We start from the raw sequence: 21,784 nt of genomic DNA, 5'->3' as shown, positions 1-21,784 counted from the left end.
CAAGGCTCAAAAGACAAACCCACATCCATAGACAATAAAAGGTAAAAGAAACTAAGGGTAATGCTGCTCAATGCCAGAAGTCTAAACCTCAAAATGCACACACTCAAGGCTCTCCTCAGTATGGAGAATATCGATATCTTTGCAGTAACAGACACCAGGTTCAAGGCTCCCTAAAGCACTCCAGCACTACCAGGTTATACTTCATACCATGCTTTTCGGCCACAAAACTCAGACCGACCAACAAAAATAGGGGAAGTATCCATTCACATCAAAGAGACCCACACCTCCAGGTTAGTAGCACTGCATGAAGTATCGGAGACCATCCATGTGCAACTAACAGTGGGCAAACTGCCTTTCAGTTTGTTGCCTGCTACAGACCACCCTCCCAAACTCAGGAACCCCACTCAGCTTTCCTGAGAACACTGGAGAATATGAAGGTCTCTCCAAATACCATTACATTGGGTGACTTCAACTACCCAAACATTGACTGGGAATACTACTCAAGCCCCAACACCCTCGCCCAACTGTTGCTAGAATTTATAAACTCAAATGCTATGGCACAACTGGTCACCACCCCCACAAGAGGGGAAAACATATTGGAACTGGCCATTACCAACATGGGGACTCTATGTTCCACACCAGAGGTATACCCCTCATTGGTAAGGTCAGACCATACATTTATCTCACTGGACATCCATATCCCATCCCCATCCCCAGCCAAGGTAATCTCAGTGAAGAACTTCTCAAAAGCAAACGTCACACTTCTCAAAACCAAGGTGGCATCCTTCAAAGACCCAGGGACAGTGGTAAATACAGCTCAAACCACATAATCCTTTACAAACACATTCTATGGACACCTACAGGAATGCATGGATTGTGCTATCCCAAATAAAAACAAGACTCACTCCTCCAAAGACAGGGGACCCATCTGGTGGACCCCGGCCATAAATAAGCTATACAACAAAAGGAGGCTACTACATGATAGAGCACAATCCCAAAAAGGGAAGGTATCTCTGATCAGTACTAGCAAGATGCTACGATCACTCATAAAATCATCTAAGGCCAGCTTCAAAAGAAAAATTGCACCAGACACTAAGGACAATCACAAGGCCTTCTTCAGTTATGTCAGGAACCTGGGTGGCAACTCCGAGATATGCTCTGAGTTAGTGCAAAATGACAAAAAATACACTGAACCCACAAACATTGCCAACATCCTGGCAGACAGGTTTAGTGCAAATGTCTCCCCCCATCCCCCCAAAAGAGCAAATGTCCATCCCAACAGAGTGCAGCCTCCCTGACATCACAGATGAATAGGTGAGAGCTGATCTCTCCAAAGCAGAAAACACAGCATCAATGGGACCAGACGGTGTCCCTGCCTGTGTCTTACACGAGCTTCATGAAGAACTTAACCCTCACATAAAGTCACTGTTCAGTATCAGACTTACTACAGGATGTGTACCTGAAGAATGGCGTACATCAACAGTGGTCCCACTCCACAAAGGTGGTGCCACAATGAACCCCGGACACTATTGCCCTATAAGCCTAACTAGCCTGGTCTGCAAAGCTATGGAGCATATCATCATGGAACTCATAAACAAAGACATCGGGAACCTACAGACACTGGATCCTACCCAATTTGGCTTTGTTGAGGGCAGATCTTACCTCTTGAACCTGATTGACTTCTTTGAAACAGTTACCAGGTCCATAGATGTAGGGAAGGTAGTCCACACAGCCTACCTGGACCTCAAAAAACCCTTCGACACAATACCCCACTCGGGCATCATAAGTAAGCTCACCAGCTTAGATATCAACACATATGTCACAAGATGGATTGCAAACTGGATCAGGGATAGCACCCACATGGTCAGAATTGCAGGTGCCATGTCTGACTCTACACCAGCTACAAGTGGCATCCCACAAGGCTCAGTCCTGGGACCTCTCTTGTTCAGTATATATTTCTCTGACATACAGGCTAACACAGGAGGACTATGGCTGACCAAGTTCACAGATGACTGCAAACTGGGTGCCATAATCGACTCTCCAGCTGACACAAGCATCCTCCAAAAGGGTCTCACAGAGATGGATAACTGGTGCCAGAGTCATGGCCTAAAGCTAAATGCCATAAAATGCATAGTTATCCCCTTTGGGAATAACAAAGTGCCCACACATTACCACATAGGTGGTAATCAATTAGGTACGGAAGAAGTTATTAGGGATTTGGGGACCCGAGTAGATAGTAATCTCGCCTTTGACAATCACGTTGCCAAAGTGGTTAGACAGACCTTCTATATAGCCCACCTTATCCCGAAAGGTTTCACATCTAGATCGAGAGGTCATTGTGCCCCTATACTCATCAGGCCCATGATTGAATACAATGCCCCATTTGGGATGTACCTTACCCGACACCTGCAGCAATGGTAATGGCCCCAAAAGTACCTCACCAAGTGGATCAAGGGACTCATACAGATGTCCTGCGCAGTTCGGCTAAAGTAACTCCAGCTCTACTCAGTTGCTTAGTGCTTACTCGGATGCAATCTGTGCCTGACGTATAAAGCCATGTCCAACCCAGAATTAATGGACATGCTCCACCTCAGGATATCTGAATCCCTTAGAGCTACACGCTCCAGGGACTTAAACCTCAGCACAGAAATTAATAGGACATGCTGGAGGGACAGATTCATATCCCAGAGGCTCCACTCACTCTGGAATGAAATCCCAGTCCCAGTTAGGCAGAGCCCCTCACTGACCCTCTTCTGGAGAAATCTTGACGAGTGGATGGGTGATCGTTAAGTTTACCCCTGGGGTCTCTTCTGGGTCCCTGCTAGACAGAGGCACAATGAACTAACCATACCAGGGCTATCTTGTGTGACCTACTATTCACAGGTACAGTCTACTAATCTAACAGGGTGGCAAAAGCCAAACACACTCTGGCTAGGCTTATAAATGCCCTAGGGCAGATAGCCTAGTATCAACCTATGAACCTATGATAATGTTTGGAGTGCACATTGTTTATTGATGATACTGATTACAGGTTTTGTATCTTCTTTGCTTTCCCACTTTCTATGAACAACCTAAGTATCTGTAGTAAATATCTGATTATGACAGGGTTCCAATATATTATATATGTGTCTGTTGTCATATAACTGTGTGCACAAGGCGGGATTGGTGAATAGTGAGAGGTTCCTGGGTTAACACATGCAACTGCCAGATATGTGTGGCCCACTACTGTACTCAGACATGGCCTAAGTGTGTGAGCATGCCCGGTTTGGCCTTTCAGTGTTTTGTTGCCTGACATTTGTCTAATCTATCCAAGTGTGTGAGCATGCCAAGTGTGACCTTTCAGTATGTTGCTGTCTGAAGTCCACTACATTTGTTAACATGTGTGAACATGCCCATTATTAACATTTATGCTATATGTGTGTTGAAAATCAAGTTATATTTTTACTGCAGGGCTCACCTTTGTGTTATAACTTGACAGGGATTATGCTGTGCCTGCAGGGTTTCCATGAGACACTTTGCATAGACATATCAACATTTCTTCATACAGGCGGACCAGTGAAATACTGTCATAGTTTAGTGGTTCAGTGCTGTGACTATAGTGCACAATCTCCTTTGTTTGAGGCCTGTCACTGCTTTATATTTTCATACTGGGCAGACCAGACTGCTTAAGGACCAGTAAAGCAAATATGAGCATGTTTACCTGCTTTTGCTCAACTATGCCCAAATTTGTCCAAGCTTGTCCAACATTGCTCAGCATTAACCAACACTGATGAACGTTGCCCAATATTGCTCAACATTGACCAAAGTTGTGCTAGTTAGTGTGTGCAGTTTTGTTTACAGATACTAAATAGTGGTAAAAGCTGTTTAGCACTGCTTTATATTGCTTAAAACCTGGCAATCATGCCTCAGGTGGTGCTGCAGGGCTGCCTATGTTGGATGCACATACTACACTCCCTATACGTTTGAAAACAGGTAGTGTCAAGTTAGGCATCCCTTTTACTATATGTGCGAGTCAGAGAGAGGTATCATTTCCAGGGTACCTACTGAGCCAGTGTATGTGCTATGCGTTGCCTCTTTGTCAAGGCCAAAGCATACTGGGCACGCCTCCTTCTGCCTACTGGGGCAGGCTCAGGTTGTTCCTCCTCTGAGTCACGCTCTGCCTGTAATGGCCTTGGCAATGGTGGGGGGCTGTTTGGCCTGGGCCTATGCTGCTCCTGCTGCAGCTGTTTTCGCAGGATCATATTATATAGCATAGCACATACTATGACAATTTGGGTACATGTAGTTGGTGAGCACTGCAAGGCTCCACCAGATGTGTCCAGTCACCGAAACCGTGACTTGAGCAGCCCAAACACACGTTCAATTACATTTTGTGTTTGAGCGTGTGCCTCATTATGGGGATCCTGTTCAGGTGTGTGTGGATTTCTGATGGGTGTCATCAGCCACAGCTCCACTGCATAGCCAGCATCCCCCACTAGGTGACCATGAGGGATGTCCCCATTGGCAAATGTCTGGTACAGCTGTGTCAGATGCCAGATATGGGAATCATGGTAGCTTCCAGGGCAGCCAGCACACACATTCAGTATTATGCCCTGGGCATCACACACAACCTGGCAGTTCATGGAGGGGAAGCCCTTGCAGTTAAAGTAGACCCTACCCCGCTCACTGGCTGGTGTTTTGATGCATATATGCATGCAGTGTATTGCACCCACTACCTCAGGGTATTCAGCTATTTGCTGGAAAAGATGCATATTGCTGGCCAATACTTCATGGGAATTGGGGAAATATACATGAGCACCGACATGTGCTGACATGGCATCCAGGAACTGGTGCAGTACCCTGGATGCTGATGCCTGTGATATCCCCATCATATCACCAGTTGGTCTCTGGAAGGTACCTGTTGCTAATATTCTTAGGCCAACACATACCTTGGTTTCCACTGGGATGGGTTCCCCTCTGTTGGTTCTGTGTGTGAGGCGTGGCATGCACAGCTCAACAATTTGCTGCATGAGGTCTTTGTCCACTCTAAAACCCTCCACTATCTCCAGCTCATGTAGCCCCTGATAGGTTAACCTGGGCCTGTACACTCTTCTCTGTCTCCTCACTGTGGGTTGTCCAGCAGCATTCGCATTGTCACCACCCTCAGCATGTTGCATATGTCGCCTTATAACAGCAATTGTCTCAGTAAAGCTTTTTAAGTTTTCACTTCTCTTAGTTTACTGCAGTGTTGCAGTGTCTCTGAGGAAAACGTGGAAAGTTGTTTGCAGAGTTTTAAGTGCTGGGCTGGGCTGGGCTACTGTACTGCCTGTGTAATTGCCTGATTCTGATTGTTTTCACCTGCTAGCTCTGCTAGTTCTCTCTGGTTAACTTCCTGCTATTTGTTGTGCTTCCTTTTCCCTTTCTGTTTCCTCAGGGGGGCAGCGCCGCACACACAAGCGCAAACAAACACGCGCACACCAGCTCACACGTGCGCACACATGCTTACACAGACTAAAACGTGCTAATTCTTGTTAAAACATGCACACACAGGCACATACGTGTTTACACACATTTCAACAACCTTAGACATGTTTAATCCAGCTTAAACGCGCGCACAGGCGCGCACAGTCTTACTGGGATATACAGGCGTACACCCACGTGCAAACACGTTGCAAGCACTTCAACAAGAAACTTTAGTGTTATCCATGGCATACACCTTCAATTTCTTGACTTTAGCTAGGATACCTGTTGATACACCTCTTCCAGTGATGAGTAACTGACAGCAAACACATGCCACTCTGCTCCAATGAGCTTACATTCTTTCATACATACCCCCCCTCATGATGTCACCTATCTTCTACTCTGATACTCCCCTTATCCTACTCCTACACTCCACTGACTGTGCTCATTTGCTATGTAAACTTGGGATTCACTATCCTTACCCTCATTTGCATAGAATTGCCTACTAATGCTTGGTTACATCTCTTAGACTGAGCTTCCCCCCTTAGCAACCTCTACTCGGTAGCCATGTTGTCTTCAGCTTGCCATTCCCTTGCATTGTTAATTAAGAATGTCAGCAAAATCCATATTTGTGGCTTTTAATTATTGGTTTTCTGGTTTTTAGAGCACAGCATATTTGAGCGGCACTGCGCTACACTTAAACTTCGGAGATCGAGATAAAAAAATTAATTTTTTTTTTATTTTGCAATGGGGAACATTGCCAATGGCCATATTTTTTGGCCATTGGCATGCTTCCTCAACTGGATGCATCCTTTTTTGGAGCTGTCACGGCTCTGTTTTGCTATTTCCAGAACTGTACTCAGTTGTCAACGGAGTACATTTTTGCAAATAACACTACTCTTACTCGGACAGGTTTGGGTTTCCTGGATTGCAAATGTACCTAATTTGCATAGCTTTCACCAGTAATTGAGGTAATTTGCATATCCCAGCCCTGTCCGTGTAAGAGTCATTTTGGGAGCTCTCTTGCACGCCCCGACCGGCTGTTCCTGGATCGCTCGGCGGACATGTTGGCTGCAAGAAGTCTTACTCTACTTTTAGACTCCATGCAAGCCTTCATGAATCCAGCCCCCATATTTATTCTTTAGTCTATATAGCAAATCAAAATATGCATCATGAATATTTATGTCCATCACAAACATGAATGCACATCACCAAATATAGCTACTCATAAGTAAAGAATAGATGGGGTTATAATCTAATGCATGGAGCAATTTAGAAGTGATGAGAGATACAAACACTTGCAGACAGTGCTGATGCAAGATGAGCCCTATGTCTGTGTGGTAACTTAGCTGGGAGGGATGCTAAAAGCTTCACTCAGTGGTAGTGGGATTGATGTCCTCCCTCTATGTTTACAAAATGTGCACTTCAGTACATGTTACAATCTCTTATTCCATGAAGGTTTTTTTAGTTACCAAGTTAGAAATAAACACAAATAAAGAAGTAGGATAAGTTGAGCAATCAGAAATAATAGAAGGTATAGAATAGATATAGGCTGAGCACAATGTCCATTTAATTAAGAAAATCAGTATGGCCATAGTATGGGACAAAAGGATCCTTATTAAAGTCCTTTAAAGCAGTCCAGCTTTTCAGAATAATTACTTAATACTCCTCATTAGCCCCTTATTGCAAGACACTTATCATTACACGCCTGCAAGGTTGCTTACAGGTTTGCTTTACTGCAGCATTGTTAAAAAGGAGTCACTTCTCTGCAAAACTAAACATGTTCACAGATAAAGCAGTTTCTTGATAGTAAAAATGAGTGAATTTGTATATTTAGTTATTTGTTGATTTACATTGAGTAATGCATCAGTAAACACCTATTTCACAGACATTTAACCCATTGGAAAAGCATATAACATGAACTGCAAAGTTTTTTTTTTCCTTTGTTTATGACTTTAACTTCACTCCATTTCTGACTTTTACTGTACTTCTGACTTTCTAGTTTTGGCTAACATTTACTGGCTGAACTGCAAACTCATTTCAGGTCGATGCTTTACTTACTGTACCGGAACTGCAAAGATCCTCAGTGAGTCACTTTCACTTTCCTCTTGGCAGATCTGCAGCTCTTTACAGCAGGTTGTATTTGTCATATCACTGGTGCATTTTATTAGAATTAAATTCAGAAAATAGCCATTTCCTTCACGTTAGGTTTACTGTCTTGCCTTACCTACTGACATGAGAGAAGATATGAACAGGTAAACATAACCGTTTCCCAGTTTTAATGAAGTGGGCTAGCTTATAAGCAGTCATTACAAGGAAAATAAAACTGTTTTTGATTAAAGGAAAACTCCACTCTAGAACTAAAAAACTTTTTTTTTTCACTCTTTGTTTCCTGACCTATTTTAACACCTCAAAATCACTCTAAGTGCTTTATTTGTAATTTTGACCTGTTTTTCACAACATTTCTACCAATGGGTGTTGATGTATAAACATGATCTTGTTCTCCCTCAACCCCTTCTCTTTCCCATAATGCTTTGTATGACTCATGCCAGACATAAGGAAGTAACTTTGAACTCCCATGCCATTGACATATAATGCAATTTGTGAGGATCACTGTTATTGTCTTTACTTTCTGTAAAAGGACTGCTGCTTTTCTGTCTCTGATCATCTTCATTTATGTTTGGCTCAGACCTGTACAATATGCTCAGAAGTTATCCAGCTACAGCCAGAAAAGTAACTAAATTGCAGGCCTTTGTTCTGCGTTTTCTTTTGTAGTTCAACAGGAATTGAGAGTCCTCTCTCCCCACACTACTGCAGAGGTGTTAATACTGTCACTGCACTGAGAAACCCTTACAGAATCAATTCCTCTTAGACTACAAAAGATAGAGTGAAAGAAAAACTATTTTTTTTAGTTCTAGGGTGTATGAATGAGTAGAAGACTGTTAAAGCAACACCAGTGTCAAACCACTAGAAAAAAATGTTTTTGAAAGCATATGTATTTCTTTGTTAATAATGAGAAGCCATCTTGTAGCCACTGACATTCTGTACAACATAGAAAAGGATAATTTATGTTCCACATAGTAAGCCATATATGGTACTGACTGCCAGTGTCTGACCCATACAAATGTTTTGGGTATGCTACAGGTGTTTGTATGCCATCTGTGTATTATACATTTGCTTACTGCTACTTACCAAAAAGGCATGTGTTTCAACTCCCACTAACTCGATCTCCCATAACTAATTAGCCTCACAATACTCTATCCCACAAATCTGTATAGCCTCACAAGAACCATAACTCTAACCCTACAACACTCTTTTTGCTCCACATCCCTTAAATACCATCCGTATCACTAAACTTAATACCCCCTCCTCTTCCTAACCCTAAGACACCCTTCCCATACCCTTAAACCCAAAATCCAGTTCCTACTTCTTAACCGTATAACTAACTCCCTTGGTGCTCATTAATCTAAAAACTCCTTTCCCATACCCTAAACCTAACCCCCCCCCTAACTTCCTGAGCCTCAAATCTATGTACCTTCTCCATAAACCTAATACCTTCTTCCTGACAGTTGCCATATTCTACACCCCCCCCCCCACCACCACCACCACCATGGCTACCTCACTTACCTCACTAAAACTAAAAAAATGTGTTAGGGTGAGTTGTGCCAGTTGCTTTCCTTAAATTGCATTGGAGTTTGAGCCTGGAACGAGCGACAGCCCACTCAAGCTACATGATGCTTGAACCCTTGGTTCTGCACCAGTAGTCTTTGAGTGACTGGGACTTGAGCACTTGTAGAACAGCCAATGTTTTTCTCTAAAGGTGTTGGTTTAATTAAAGTTACATGCCTGAAATTCTCAGCTGATAATGAACTGTACAGAAATTGTCCAATGTCTTTTGAGAGGAGAACTGAAGAAAAAATAGATCCCACTACATTATAAAACAGCCATAAATAGACCAAGTAGAATGTACTATAAGAAACTAAAAAAGTTGGTTAGGCCTTTTTTTCTCATGGTTGGGGAAACTGTATTTGCCCACTACAATTGATAAACAGGAGTGAAAGTAAAGGGTGGAAAACTGTACTTGCAGTGACCTGACATTTTTTTTGTCTATAGTCTGCATAAGTCAATAATAAGAAAGATCGCTCCATTATCTGAGCACACTCATGGTCAGTTCCCTACTTTGTCCTGAAATGTTATTCCTACTTGCATAGTAACTGAATATGTCAGCAGGTCTATGAATATCTAAATATAGCTACAAATACTTAAACTATCCTTAACATCAAATGGAATAGGACCATGTGAAAAATGACCTGCATTTCACAATCAAAGGGATAGGGCCAATACAGTTAGAAGATCATTTTGGTATGATATTGAATAAATGCACATTAGTACCCACAATGTGGGAACTTCTTTAGCAAAGTTATACAATTACCAATCATACAGAATATATACATGTGTATATGTCAATTGAAAGAAAGAGGACAGCAGTTAAATACTGCACAGAAAAATAGCAAGAGAGAAACAACCACAATTCTGTTTGTTATTAAAAGTGCTATGCTATCTGACATACTGAATGGTACAAGACGGTCTACTACAATGTCATAAATATAATCAAGTTTAGGATCTTTTGACTCAAAGGAATCTAAATGTCATTTCTGGTGTGTATGTGTGTGTGTGCATGTATATATATATATATATATATATATATATATATATATATATATATATATTATATATATATATATATATATATATATATATATATATATATATATATATATATATATATATATATATATATGTATATATATATATATAGTCTATCTAGCGATCTATCTATATATATAGGGTACCTGACAAATCTTCGAACGCTCAAAATTTCTAACGTTACATGGTCGAGATCAAATGTTCGAAATTTTGAGTGTTTGAATCGATACTTTCAACGGCGTCGTAAGTGCATTCTCGGAGTTATTATATTTAAGTAGGGGGGCTGTGGGGGGGTTCATGGGGGCTTGCCCCCCTGCCTACGCTGTTAAAGTGTTTTTTTCTTTTTCTACTTTTTTTTATTTGATGTTCGAACATCCAAACATTGAACATTTGGTCTCGACCATGTAATGTTCGACATTTTGGATGTTTGAACATTTAACTTATATATATATATATATATATATATATATATATATATATATATATATAGTATGTGTGTGTTTTGCCTCTTGTGCAACTATGAATTTGCTTTTTGAGTCTATTCACTGTTCCACATTTGTATGTACAATTAGTTTGAAATTCTTGGAACAAACTTGACTTTCTAAAGTTCTTTTTTGGGTAGTTATTGATATTTATTTAAAAAAGAAGGTAATTAGCTCTTGCACCAGCTTCATCTCCACTGCAGTTTAAGAACCATTACAGTTGAAGATAGAGAGATTTAGTGAGGATGGGATTTGATAAACTGTTGAAAATATATAGCCAAAGCTCCATAATGATATATTTAGGACAGAGGAATGCTTTGATGTTCTGGTTTCCTTTATTCACTCTGTAGCACTCTTTGAAAAATCATCATCACGGTAGTGTACTAAAATATTGTAACAGCTTTACTTTGGTTCAGGTCACAGCTGATAGAGGTCCTTTTATAAGCTCACTCACCTGGTTGGCAAATAAAATAATGAATGAGTGAATAAATGCACCAAAATTAAAACCAAATAAATAAATACACACACATAAATAAGTGAATAAATGATTAAATAGGAGCATAGGTCTACATTAACCTGCTGAATTTACTTCCAGGATCTAATGAAATTCTGTTAATCATTTACCATAACAGCAGACTCAGATATCTAATGCTCAAAATTGAGATTGACTTCAATACCTTTACAAAAATCTGAAGTTTTGTGAATACTTTTTATAACTTTAATTGAAATCTTATGTATGTGTTTAAACCCAGACTTATATTAACTTTATATCTGGTGCTTTTCTGTTTCAGTTTGTTTGCTATTCTTTTTAGTTAAGACCCTTCAGTAATTTCACATAAGCACATTAACAAATGCTGATCATCAAAACATAATTTGTGAAATCCTACAAACATCTCTAGTCAGGCTTAAATCTGACTAATGTACTTTTTATTTGCTTATTTTTTATTAAGGTCTTTTAAGAGTATTTGCTAATACTTAGTCATTGTCAATGGTGCAACAAGTAGCACACTAACCTTTCATGCAGAAGGCTGTGAGTTCTATTCCCACGCCAGGGAGATGGATTGCTGAGACTGCAATGGAGCATAATAGGGTGCTGCACTCTTAGGTACGTTGTACTTTAGAGGAAATGTTAACTGCAGCCTCATCTGCCTGAGGTGGTGATAGGTCTAATGGAAGTAAAACTTCCCACGGCAGCTATCAAAAAGTGTAAGGGTCCCTTATTCAACACATTATTTGTACTATTTACATATTTTACACTATTTACAATTATTTACAAAACATTTACAATACAATATCTTACAAACGTCTCATCTTTTACTGACATCAATCAACAGTTATCTGTCTGTTATCATCTTTGGACCCCCACTCCTTTACCGACAACCAAAATCTTATTTTTTTTTAATTTTTGCCAATATCCATTTTCCATTAAACTTTATCTCCTTCAGTCTATCATTCCATATTGTCCATATGATGTATAACACCTTCCTGTCTATGTGTTTTACATACTCTTTTCTTTTACTTTTAAAGTAACCACACTCAAGCTTGCCTGTATTAACATCTGCCACATTTTTATCCCTTCCAAATATTTTCATATATCAAATATTTTCATATAACTTCTCCCATACTTTCTTCCCTCTTTTGCATTTCAAGAAAATATACTCTGCTGTTTCTACTTCCCCACAATAGCTATATATTATGTCTTCTTTCTTTTGTTTTTTATAAGGCATATTCTCTTTCACACTGGTAATTTTTTTATAGACAATCTCCAAAAAAAATCTTTACATTCTACATATTTTTACACCATTCCCCTCTTGATTTTAATGTTTTAATTTTCTCTCCCTCCACTTTTTTCCATAGGTGAATACAATACCATTTGTTCATAACATTCTTACACCATATTATGCTATATTTTTCTGCCTCCTCTATTATAATTTTCCACAATAATATTTTCCTTGGTATTCTCTCATTTCTCAATTAATGTATTATTTTCCTCTTTTAAATTTATCATACGCCATATTTTTCATACTTCTTTTTTAATAGTTTACCTATTAGTGATGCCTTATCTTCTTTTATCCATTTCAATTTAGTAATGCAACATACACCACTGGATTGATTAGCCCCAGCCCTCCATCATTTTCTTTGTAATATTCCTCTGTTTACTGTGTTCAGTCTTAATCCCCATATAAAGGGAAAAAACAATTGTCATCACTTCCTTCCCATGTTCTGCGATATCCTAAACACATTTGCCAAACATGCACTTTTATTTAATAATGCATTAAATACACTATCTTGTTGTAAGACAACTTATGTGTTTTCTGAAATAAGTGCATATTCATTACTGTATTGTTTTTTTCCTATTGTTGATCTTTTACTATTTCATTCCAAAATCTTACTCCTAGTATCACTATTTCATTCATAATACTTTCAGTATTCCTTATTTTACACTCATTCCCTAAACCATTGATCTTTTCTGTATTTATACTCAAATCAATATCTTCTAAATATTCATTTAAACTGAGATAACATAATTAGCATTTTAATTCCCTCTGTTGTCCTATATTCTGCTACCTCTGATTCCACATTAATTTTATTAACTACTCCATTCATTGCTAATGTAAATACTTGCTGGACATCCCTGTCTAATCCCACTTCTAATATCTATTTTTGTCTTATACAACCATTCACTAGCATCTTTACCCTGTTTGTATTTCTTATTCTCTCACTTATATTATAGTCTTTCATTATATCCCATACTATTTCATGCTGTACCATATCAAATGCCTTATTTAAATCACCTACTAATATTATCTTTATGTTCGTTATTTCATTCACTGTTTCTCTTACTATCTTTAACTCTTGGCTTCCTTTCTATTTTATACTATATAGTGTATCTTCTATTATTTTTCCTCTTATTTTCCATTCTTTTCTAAAGTATTTTCATGAAAAACCTCTAATCCATATTAAGCACTATTGGCTATTGGTCTCCTATTTCTTATGCCATTCTTTTATTCCCTATTCAATAAAAAACTTCATTATTCCAACACACACACACATTTGTTTTTACCAAAATCCTTCCTCCAACCATTCATTTAATACTTTCACAATACTTCTGCCATATCTGTTGCTGATTCTAAATGAACTACTCTTAATATAGTGTTTAACTCTTCTATTGATATTTATTTTTCTCATTCTTTGTTTTCTTGTTCTGTCAACTTTTTTGCTGCCCATATTTGTTTTGCTTTTATTTTTCTCTCTTTAAACATATTTTTTATATGTTCTGTAATTCTCTGTACTACTTCCTGCTGACTGCTAATAATTTCTTCTTTTTCATGTTACATTTCTCTTATTAATATTTTGATCTCTTTCACCATCCTACTTAAATACAGAACTATTTCTTCCTTCTTCCCTTGCAAAGAATATTGCTGTTTAAACATTAGAATTTTTCTTGATTCATTTCATAGATCATTTTTCTTCCCTAAAATAATCTTTGTTTTGCCCTTATTTGATTTGAAAATGCTTCATTGCTTACTTCTGTATATTTCTTTTTTACTCCTTTTCTTTTCATGGTTTTTCCACTCCAAATAGCATTATTTATGCTTACTTTTCTTTAAAACTTAACCACCTTTGTGTGCAATTATTATAATATTCCTGCATGCCCACATGATCTTCACATAACTGCATGATCATTTCTTTCCCTTCTTTATCCCATACTTTTTCATTTAATCTTTTAATTCCCTTTCATATTCTTATATATTCACTTCTTTCCTGTGTCTGTACTCAAACAGCCAAATGATTTGAAAAGCCTGTATCTATTGTTCCTTCTTGTAATCCTTTTAGACTTTCTGAAATAATAAAATAATCTGTCTCCATTCTTAACTGCCCTCTGCTATATATCCATGGTGTTGTTGTTGTGTCTTTTGGCTTTCCCAGTTAGGGGTTGCCACAGCGGAAACTCCAGTCCACTAATGATTGGCAGTAGATTTTTACGTGCTGAGTTGCCAGCCCTGATGCACAACCATCAACGAAGGTATGCCCATTCACGCAGGTCTCCACACAGAAGATGCTCTAGCTGAGAATCGAACAGGACAACGTCTTCCATGGTGTATTATCCCATATATCATTTTCTACATCTGATTACTTTCATTATATTCGCATCATTACTCCCTTTTTCTTCTTAAATTACAACTAAACATCTACTAATATTATATTCATATTTACACTTACATAATCAATAATTTTCTTGAACATACTTTCTCTTTCTCTCTTCGTGGCATATCCATGTACATCTATTATTCAATATACATAGGTTCATAGACTCATAGGTAGGTGCTAGGCTATTAGCACTAGGACCTATACAAGCCCAGCCAAAAAGGTACCCTGGCTTTTGCCACCCAAGAAAATTATTTTCCTGTGCCACTGTCGAGCAGAGCCACAGAAGTGATCCCCAGGGTGAATTTCCTATTTCCCATTCAGTCATCAAGATTTTTCTTGAAGAGTGCTAACGAGGAGCTTTGATTGATATAGATAGGTAGTTTATTCCAGAGTATGGGAAGTCTCTGGGACAGGAATCTATCCCTCTGGCATGGTTTATTTATTGTGGAGACAAGGTTTAGGTCCCTAGAGCGTGTAGCTCAGAGGGATTGGGATTTCAAGTGCAGCATGTCCAACAGCTCTGGGTTTGACATAGCTTTGTATGTTAGGAAGAGATCACCTATGAGTAGGCGATATGCGACGGAGTAAAGCTGGAGTTTTTTGAGACGGTCTGTGTAGGGCATCTGTTTGACGCTGGAAATCCTGTTTGTGAGGTATTTCTGTGGCCTTTCCTGTTGTTGTAGATGTCTTGTGAGGTACATACCAAAAGGGGCGTTGTACTCTATAATGGGTCTAATGAGTTATGAGTAGAGTGGAACAAAGACTTATTTTTTTTTGGATGAGAAACCTTTTATGATGAGGTGTGCCATGTAGAAGGATTTACTGATTACTGTGCTGATGTGATTATCAAAGGAGAGACTACTGTCCACCTGTGTCCCAAGGTCTCTTATCAAACTTTTGGTGTTAAGTATACTACTGCCTATGTTGTAGTTCATGGGTACAGAGTTTTTACAAAAGGGGATGACAATGCACTTTTTGGCATTGAGCTTGAGGCCATGACTTTGACACCAGGCATCTGTCTCAGTGAGGCCCTTTTTTAGGATGTCCACATCATTAGAAGTTTTGATTATGGCTCCTAGTTTGCAGTCATCTGTGAACTTCATTAGCCAAAGACCTTATGTGTTAGCCTGTACTTCAGAGAAGTAGATACCAAACAGGAGAGGACCCAGGACTGAATCCTGTGGTACTCCACTTGTCATTGGTCTGAAGTCAGATTTGGAGTCTGCTACTTTCACAGTGTGGGTTCTGTCAGTGATCCAGTTGACAACCCATCTTGTGACATAGGGATTTATTCCTAGTTTAGTGAGTTTATCTATAATTCCAGAGTGGGGGATGGTGTCAAAAGCCTTGGCAACATCTAGATAGGCTGTGTAAATCACCTTACCCTTGTCTATGTTTTTGGTGACTGTTTCAAAGAAGTTTATAAGGTTTAGGAGACATGATCTGCCTTTTACAAACCCAAACTGGGTGGGGTCCAGAGTTTGGAGATTACCAATGTCTTTGTTTATAAGTTCCATGATGATACGTTCCCTGGTCTTACAGACCAAGCTCGTCTGGCTAATGGGGCAGTAGTTCTTTACATATTCTTTCCATCTCAAATGTACTATCATAAGTCTGCCAATTATTACCAACTAATATACAAAATGTTCAACGATTTCTTATGTAATATCCCTGTCTTTTCTTAAATTTGAAATTATCTTGTTCCTCATAATTTTTCTGTTTGTAGTCTCTCCTCTTCTGTTAACAGTCTTGTGTCTTTTAATATAATCAGATCCATAACTTGCATTATACACCATTCTAAGACACTTATTCTTCCTGTCACATTTTATACTGTTTACATTTATTGATAGAATTCTCAGTTTTACTTTTTTCTATTTTATACTTCTCTTGCTATTGCTCTCCCTATTTTTATCCTTTTCATTCTTATTTTCCTTCCTACTTAAGCTTATATATATTCTTATCTTTCCCTTACACTCTTTCTTATATTCTTGCTCTCTTTCTTATCATATTTGTTCTTATTGTCACTACTCTCCAACTTTCCACTTCTCCTTCACTTAACTCTGATACCACCTCATTTTCTTCCTTCCCCTTTTACCTTTCCTTCTGTTTTTGTCTATTCTATTTACCACCTCATCCTCTATTAATGACTGGTTCTCTTGTTTTTGTTCTTCCTCTTGTTCCACCTCTTGTTCTGTATTTATTTTCCTCTACTACTCATTTATACTCTCTCTTTAAAACCCACCCATAAATGTCCCATTTTTTCACACTAAAAGCACTATAATTCACATCTGTTTGCATTGTGAGTGATCCACCTTACAAGAAATATAACATTTTCTTTTTTCATAATTGTTAATTAGGTGGTTAGCCTTAACACAAAATAAATGTTTTCTGTTGTCACTAATATTTCACTGTAAGTGTGTTGTCTTCTACATTTATCATGCTTGGAATATGCATTTTTTTTATTTTTAATGCAATATTCCATTCCCTGTCCCCAATCCATAAACTCCTGTTGTCATATTTCATAGGAAACTCCATCACTTCTTTATATACACACTCCAATGAAAGTCTTTTATTGTCTCTTTTTCAACTTTGGTTCAAAATAGTATATAGGTTTTCTTTTTTGTTTCTTTGTTAAATACTTGAAATACATATAAGTTTTAGAGTTTACAATTTTTCTTTTTTTTTCATATCCCCACAAAAATCTTTTCCTCACACTGCCCAGTTTCAAAAATAATGTCAGAAAATTATCCTTTATTAATATGAATAAAAGCTCTTACTTCTTTTGGAGTAGTACTTCAGGGAATTGTTATAGTGTCCCAAATATAATATATGTCCATACCTTTATTTTCTTTGCTTGTTATCCTTATTAAAATGTCTTTTTCTTTTCTTCTGTCTTCTATCCTTCTCTCCTTTCTTCCCATTTTTTCACAATATCTGCAAGTGTTCTTTTTTTCTACTTCAACAACTCATCTGCTTCTTCTTGAATTTTTTACATTATTTCTTCCAACAATGCAGCTCTCTTACTCTTACTTTGCATCAAGTCTTGTATTAAATCATGTCACAACCCTCCCAATTGGAGGGTTGCAATAATACATCAACTCTGGGCCTCGTTCTCCTCATTAAATAAATTTTGCAAGAATAAGTCCTTAGTGTCTTCTAAAGGTTTGGCCACCTTTACTCTTTCTCCCCTCACATTTGCAGCACCTCTTCCATCTGAAATTATGTCTGCTAAAGGCATGACTGCTTTCTTGCTGCATACATCTTCTGACTGCTTCTTACCTAGTGTTCGTTCCAGTCCATCCTTCACTCTTCATCACTTTTCATAAACAAATCCTGACTACATAACAAAAGTACAGAATTGTAATCCATCATTCTGTCTGTTTCTGCAAGCTGCCATTGCACCAAGAATGGAAGCAGGAAGCATTGCCATTAAAGAGAACCTACTCACAGCAAAACTGAGTAGGGATTCTTTATTAGAAATGTATAATATACATTTTATGTATTTTATATACATCATTTCAAAATATATACAATTAATTTTCTTATATTTCTTTACATTTTAGATTTTTAATCCCCCACTGCTTTTTTTCCATAACCAAACTCAATTTTTTTTTCAACATTTCTGATAATAACCATTTTCCATTAAATCCTATTTCATTTAACTTTTCATTCCAAGTAATCCATAATATGCAAAACAGCTTTTTATCCAATTTATCTTTTTGTTTTACACTTCCATAATATCCATATTCTGTCATATCTGTGTTTACACTTTTCAATTAATTTATATTTTCTGTTTCATGTATTTTTTTCAATTATTGTTGCATTCTATCATATTTCATAAATACATATTTAGATGTTTCTATCTCTCCAAATATATACAATTTCTTTATTCTATCTTCTTATTTGGCATATTTACATTAACAGGAAACTTATTTATAGATAATCTCTATAAGAAAGCTATACATAAAACATATGTGTTTTATCTATTTATTCTTGCTTTTACTGCTTTTATTTTTCTTTCTTCTAAATGTTTCCATGGAAAATATAATAGAACTATTTCATTATAGATTCATACCACTCATTTTTATTCTTTTCTATGTTGTTTATATTGATTTTCCATAGTAATATTTTTCTTGATATATTCTCATTTCTGCATTCATCATACTTTTCTTTCTTTTAAGACATTCAAGTTTCTGTGAAGTCTCTATATTCTTTCTTTTATTATATCTTCTACTAGTCATCTTTCTTTTTATTTCTTCCAAGTCAATACTTTATACAAATTCAATGATGTTATATGTACAATTGGATTTATTAACCAAATCCTCCTTTTTTTTGCAACATAAGGAGTTCCTCTTTTGATTACCATATCAACAGTAATTTTTTTCAAATTCAATTGGCATGAAAAATACACTTGCCAATTAAGCTACTTTTTAGTATTACTGAATTAACTAAATATGCTTTCTTTTTTTTTTTTAATTTCTCCAAATCTTTTGGGTTTCTAATACCATGATGAGAATGGACCCTATTCCTAAGTCAAAGTATGATTAAAGTTCATGAAATTATTATTATTATTTCAATCTTTGATGTCAGCCAGAAGTGCTCTTTATTAGCACCCACAATGTGCCCAGTAGTGATGCCTGCAAATAATATGGAGTTATATGTATTGGTAACATATCTAAATAAGATTGTAGATTTGTTTTTTATAAGACCCATTGCTCCTATTACTATTGGAACTGCCTGAGTATCTTTCTTCTACATTGCTCCCATTTCTGCCTGAAAATCCCAATATTGTATGACTTTGTGTCTGTCTGTATGCCAGACACTATAGCCACTGGGTGTAGCCATTTCAGTGATAAATGCTACTTTTGCCTTCTTTTCATGGACCACCATATCTGGTTTTCTCACGTGCATCTTTTGAAATGTTGGTAATGGTTGACCCCATGTGATGTAGACTTCATCATTTTCTGGGGTGCTTTGTGACTTATGTTTCCATTGCTTTTCAGCAATTCAGCATTATAATGTTTGCGCAATCCCCAGTGCAACAGTCTTCCCACATTATTATGCCTTTCAGTAAACAGCCCTTCTGCCATTAGTATATCACAGCCAGCAACAAAGTATGTGACTGTTTCTAATTCTGTTTTACAAAATCTACATTTGTCTCTTTCTCACACATGTTTAATGGACTGTGTAGATCAACATGTATGTAGCACACTGTCATGGGCTGCCAATATTAACCTTTCATCTTTTAGTTTAAATTCACCTCTCCTTAACCATTTCTGCATTCATTCCTGATCAATATAAGGTTCTTCCAGGAGTTTTCTATACTTGCAAATATATTTATGCATTTTCTACATTTCTTGCCTTCTCGTCTGATCCTTCATCTTATATTCTTTTTTTGATTTTTGGCACATTCAGTTGCTACCTGATTTTCATCTGCTTCTGGTTTGATTTCCATTTTCGCTTGACACCAATAAGCTTCCTCTAGATTAAGAAGGGAAGTCATCTTGGATTTATTCTCCTTGTTTTTAAAAACTTTCACTATATTTGGGTCTTGTGAGGTCAGCAGATATGTATGCAGTCCCACAATTGCAGATCTATACATATAATCAATTTCAAGTATGTCCATACCTCCTTTAGAATGGGGAATATATAGTCTTAGTATGCACTGATTTTTATAAATCATTTGATGAGCATGAAGCATCTTTTTTGTTTTCCTGTCTAATCTATTCAAAACCTTTTGGGTTTAGTCAATCACTCCAAAACTGTAAGTTAGGACAGGAAGAGCAAATTGGTTTATAGCTTGAATTTTGTTCCCAGATGTCAACGCTGTTCTAAGGATCAATTTAAGTCTTCTAAAATATTCTTTACTAAGTTTTATTTGCATTTGTTTTTGTTTTGTTGATGATCCTTCATCAATCCCCAAATAATTATACACTCCCTCTTGCTCAAGTTCTTTTATATCACATTCTTGTCCCAAATTGATGTCTCTTGGTGCTGCAGCTTTCCTGAAATAAAGCATGCTATTTGCATGTCTAAATGTTCACCAAGATAAACAAGTATGTTTTATTTTGATCAACATGTTCTTCCATTGTACTAATCTTTGTTGTCCACTACCAACCTTTATTCCTGGAATTTCTCTTCTTTCTTATTAAATTGAATATTATCTATTATACCTGAATGTTGTAATCCTTTACTTTTTTATTCATTAATGTTCAAACTTATCACTTTTAAATTCTTAGTAAGTGTCTTAATAACTTTTTTCATCCTTTCATCATTTTCAACCACTAGAACTAAATCATCTGCAAATGAAAACATTGGAGGGATCTCTATTCCTTCTGTTGTATGATATATATCCTTCTTTAATGTAAGATTTCCTTAATTTTTCAATTGCATGGGTTATTAAAGCAAACAATATACTACTTTCTGGACACTCTTATTTTATGAAGTTTTTATTTCTATTTTTTCTTTTATCCAACCATTGACTATACTCTTTTTTATTTTTATTTAGACTCAAACCAAAACATTAATTATTTTCTCTTAAATCATATTCCTCTAATATTTGCCATAGTACTGCATGTTGTATTTTATCAAACACTTTGCTAACATCTCCAATTAAAATGTTACCTTCTGCTTTTCCTATTGTCACATCTTCTGCTATTTCTCTTATAATTATTGAGTTCTTGACTTCCTTTTCATTTTACTCTGAAAAGTGTTTCATTTAATAATTTATTTACTTTATCTTCTATTCTATTTTGTATTACTTTCATAAATATCTTATACTCTGCATTATTTAACACTATAGTTCTCCAATTCTTTATATCTGTCTTGTGCCCCTTATGAACTTCATTACACCCATACATTTTTTTTCTTCTTGTATACCTTTTCCTAAGCATTCATTGAAAACTTCTAATAGTTGTATTATTTGCCATTCATTCATATTTTTATATATCGAATATTCAATTCCATCCATTCCTGTAGCAGCTTCTAGGTTTTCTCTTTTTAAA

The sequence above is a fragment of the Protopterus annectens genome, chromosome 12.part0 (genome assembly GCF_019279795.1).
Source record: "Protopterus annectens isolate FY-2018-M chromosome 12.part0, PAN1.0, whole genome shotgun sequence".
In the NCBI taxonomy this organism is placed as follows: Eukaryota; Metazoa; Chordata; order Ceratodontiformes; family Protopteridae; genus Protopterus; species Protopterus annectens.
Note: the sequence above shows the minus strand (reverse complement) of the source record.